Source organism: Macrosteles quadrilineatus, unplaced genomic scaffold (assembly GCF_028750875.1).
Source record: "Macrosteles quadrilineatus isolate MER2022 unplaced genomic scaffold, UCM_ALF_1.0 Scaffold_351__1_contigs__length_89706, whole genome shotgun sequence".
NCBI classification, from domain to species: Eukaryota; Metazoa; Arthropoda; class Insecta; order Hemiptera; family Cicadellidae; genus Macrosteles; species Macrosteles quadrilineatus.
Window position 1 is genome coordinate 11,847 of NW_026542944.1, and position 5,923 is coordinate 17,769.

The following is a 5,923-nucleotide window of genomic DNA, read 5'->3' on the forward strand; positions in this document are numbered from 1 at the left end:
TAATGTTTTTGTAATTAATAATACAAATATAATAATATTAAAGAAACAATAATATGCAAATAAATATTGACAGGTTTTTTTGATCATAATATAAATACATAGTTTAAAGTTTTTTTATAATTATAATTATATATGAATGAACACTTTTTAATAATGTTTTTGTTATGAATAATACATATATAATAATATTATAGGAAGGATAATATACAAATAAATATATAAAAATGTTTTTGATCATAATATAAATACATATTTTATAATATTTTTATAATTATAATTATATATGAATGAACACTTTTTAATAATGTTTTTGTTATGAATAATACATATATAATAATATTATAGGAAGGATAATATACAAATAAATATATATAAATGTTTTTAAACATAATATAAATACATATTTTATAATATTTTTATAATAATAGTTATATATGAATGAACATTTTTTAATAATGTTTTTGTTATTAATAATACATATATAATAATATTATAGGAAGGATAATATACAAATAAATATAGGTATATAAATGTTTTTGATCATAATATAAATACATATTTTATAATATTTTTATAATAATAATTATATATGAATGAACACTTTTTAATGATGTTTTTGTAATTAATAATACATATATAATAATATTATAGGAAGGATAATATGCAAATAAATATTCACAGTTTTTTTTTATCATAATATAAATACATATTTAAAAGTTTTTTATAATAATAATTATCTATGAATGAACACTTTTTAGTAATGTTTTTGTAATTAATAATACAAATATAATAATATTATAGAAACGATAATATGAAAATAAATATTGACAGGTTTTTTTTGATCATAATATAAATACATAGTTTAAAGTTTTTTTATAATTATAATTATATATGAATGAACACTTTTTAATAATGTTTTTGTTATGAATAATACATATATAATAATATTATAGGAAGGATAATATACAAATAAATATATAAAAATGTTTTTGATCATAATATAAATACATATTTTATAATATTTTTATAATTATAATTATATATGAATGAACACTTTTTAATAATGTTTTTAATAATAATAATACATATATATTAATATTATAGTAAGGATAATATGCAATTAAATATTGACAGGTTTTTTTTATCATAATATAAATACATATTTTATAATTTTTATATAAAAATAATTATATATGAATGAACACTTTTTAATGATGTTTTTGTTATTAATAATACATATATAATAATATTATAGGAAGGATAATATACAAATAAATATATATAAATGTTTTGATCATAATATAAATACATATTTTATAATATTTTTATAATAATAATTATATATGAATGAACACTTTTTAATGATGTTTTTGTAATTAATAATACATATATAATAATATTATAGGAAGGATAATATGCAAATAAATATTCACAGTTTTTTTTTATCATAATATAAATACATATTTAAAAGTTTTTTATAATAATAATTATATATGAATGAACACTTTTTAGTAATGTTTTTGTAATTAATAATACAAATATAATAATATTATAGAAACGATAATATGAAAATAAATATTGACAGGTTTTTTTGATCATAATATAAATACATAGTTTAAAGTTTTTTTATAATTACAATTATATATGAATGAACACTTTTTAATAATGTTTTTGTTATGAATAATACATATATAATAATATTATAGGAAGGATAATATACAAATAAATATATATAAATGTTTTTGATCATAATATAAATACATATTTTATAATATTTTTATAATTATAATTATATATGAATGAACACTTTTTAATAATGTTTTTAATAATAATAATACATATATATTAATATTATAGTAAGGATAATATGCAATTAAATATTGACAGGTTTTTTTTATCATAATATAAATACATATTTTAAAGTTTTTTATAATAATAATTATATATGAATGAACACTTTTTAGTAATGTTTTTGTAATTAATAATACAAATATAATAATATTATAGAAACGATAATATGCAAATAGATATTGACAGGTTTTTTTGAACATAATATAAATACATAGTTTAAAGTTTTTTTATAATAATAATTATATATGAATGAACACTTTCTAGTAATGTTTTTGTAATTAATAATACAAATATAATAATATTATAGGAAGGATAATATACAAATAAATATATATAAATGTTTTTGATCATAATCTAAATACATATTTTATAATATTTTTATAATAATAATTATATATGAATGAACACTTTTTAATAATGTTTTTGTTATTAATAATACATATATAATAATATTATAGGAAGGATAATATACAAATAAATATATATAAATGTTTTTGATCATAATATAAATACATATTTTATAATATTTTTATAATTATAATTATATATGAATGAACACTTTTTAATAATGTTTTTGTTATTAATAATACATATATAATAATATTATAGGAAGGATAATATACAAATAAATATATATAAATGTTTTTGATCATAATATAAATACATATTTTATAATATTTTTATAATAATAATTATATATGAATGAACACTTTTTAATAATGTTTTTGTTATTAATAATACATATATAATAATATTATAGGAAGGATAATATACAAATAAATATATATAAATGTAATTGATCATAATATAAATACATATTTTATAATATTTTTTATAATTATAATTATATATGAATGAACACTTTTTAATAATGTTTTTAATAATAATAATACATATATATTAATATTATAGGAAGGATAATATGCAATTAAATATTGACAGGTTTTTTTATCATAATATAAATACATATTTTAAATCTTTTTATAATAATAATTATATATGAATGAACACTTTTTAGTAATGTTTTTGTAATTAATAATACAAATATAATAATATTAAAGAAACAATAATATGCAAATAAATATTGACAGGTTTTTTTGATCATAATATAAATACATAGTTTAAAGTTTTTTTATAATTATAATTATATATGAATGAACACTTTTTAATAATGTTTTTGTTATGAATAATACATATATAATAATATTATAGGAAGGATAATATACAAATAAATATATAAAAATGTTTTTGATCATAATATAAATACATATTTTATAATATTTTTATAATTATAATTATATATGAATGAACACTTTTTAATAATGTTTTTAATAATAATAATACATATATATTAATATTATAGTAAGGATAATATGCAATCAAATATTGACAGGTTTTTTTTATCATAATATAAATACATATTTTAAAGTTTTTTATAATAATAATTATATATGAATGAACACTTTTTAGTAATGTTTTTGTAATTAATAATACAAATATAATAATATTATAGAAACGATAATATGCAAATAGATATTGACAGGTTTTTTTGAACATAATATAAATACATAGTTTAAAGTTTTTTTATAATAATAATTATATATGAATGAACACTTTCTAGTAATGTTTTTGTAATTAATAATACAAATATAATAATATTATAGGAAGGATAATATACAAATAAATATAAATAAATGTTTTTGATCATAATCTAAATACATATTTTATAATATTTTTATAATAATAATTATATATGAATGAACACTTTTTAATAATGTTTTTGTTATTAATAATACATATATAATAATATTATAGGAAGGATAATATACAAATAAATATATATAAATGTTTTTGATCATAATATAAATACATATTTTATAATATTTTTATAATTATAATTATATATAAATGAACACTTTTTAATAATGTTTTTGTTATTAATAATACATATATAATAATATTATAGGAAGGATAATATACAAATAAATATATATAAATGTTTTTGATCATAATATAAATACATATTTTATAATATTTTTATAATAATAATTATATATGAATGAACACTTTTTAATAATGTTTTTGTTATTAATAATACATATATAATAATATTATAGGAAGGATAATATACAAATAAATATATATAAATGTTTTTGATCATAATATAAATACATATTTTATAATATTTTTTATAATTATAATTATATATGAATGAACACTTTTTAATAATGTTTTTAATAATAATAATACATATATATTAATATTATAGGAAGGATAATATGCAATTAAATATTGACAGGTTTTTTTTTATCATAATATAAATACATATTTTAAATCTTTTTATAATAATAATTATATATGAATGAACACTTTTTAGTAATGTTTTTGTAATTAATAATACAAATATAATAATATTAAAGAAACAATAATATGCAAATAAATATTGACAGGTTTTTTTGATCATAATATAAATACATAGTTTAAAGTTTTTTTATAATTATAATTATATATGAATGAACACTTTTTAATAATGTTTTTGTTATGAATAATACATATATAATAATATTATAGGAAGGATAATATACAAATAAATATATAAAAATGTTTTTGATCATAATATAAATACATATTTTATAATATTTTTATAATTATAATTATATATGAATGAACACTTTTTAATAATGTTTTTAATAATAATAATACATATATATTAATATTATAGTAAGGATAATATGCAATTAAATATTGACAGGTTTTTTTTATCATAATATAAATACATATTTTATAATTTTTATATAAAAATAATTATATATGAATGAACACTTTTTAATGATGTTTTTGTTATTAATAATACATATTTAATAATATTATAGGAAGGATAATATACAAATAAATATATATAAATGTTTTTGATCATAATATAAATACATATTTTATAATATTTTTATAATAATAATTATATATGAATGAACACGTTTTAATGATGTTTTTGTAATTAATAATACATATATAATAATATTATAGGAAGGATAATATGCAAATAAATATTCACAGTTTTTTTTTATCATAATATAAATTCATATTTAAAAGTTTTTTATAATAATAATTATATATGAATGAACACTTTTTAGTAATGTTTTTGTAATTAATAATACAAATATAATAATATTATAGAAACGATAATATGAAAATAAATATTGACAGGTTTTTTTGATCATAATATAAATACATAGTTTAAAGTTTTTTTTAAATTATAATTATATATGAATGAACACTTTTTAATAATGTTTTTGTTATGAATAATACATATATAATAATATTATAGGAAGGATAATATACAAATAAATATATAAAAATGTTTTTGATCATAATATAAATACATATTTTATAATATTTTTATAATTATAATTATATATGAATGAACACTTTTTAATAATGTTTTTAATAATAATAATACATATATATTAATATTATAGTAAGGATAATATGCAATTAAATATTGACAGGTTTTTTTTATCATAATATAAATACATATTTTATAATTTTTATATAAAAATAATTATATTTGAATGAACACTTTTTAATGATGTTTTTGTTATTAATAATACATATATAATAATATTATAGGAAGGATAATATACAAATAAATATATATAAATGTTTTTGATCATAATATAAATACATATTTTATAATATTTTTATAATAATAATTATATATGAATGAACACTTTTGAATAATGTTTTTGTTATTAATAATACATATATAATAATATTATAGGAAGGATAATATACAAATAAATATATATAAATGTTTTTTATCATTATATAAATACATATTTTATAATATTTTTATAATAATAATTATATATGAATGAACACCTTTTAATAATGTTTTTGTTATTAATAATACATATATAATAATATTATAGGAAGGATAATATGCAAATAAATATTCACAGGTTTTTTTTATCATAACATAAATACATATTTTAAAGTTTTTTATAATAATAATAATATATGAATGAACACTTTTTAGTAATGTTTTTGTAATTAATAATCCAAATATAATAAT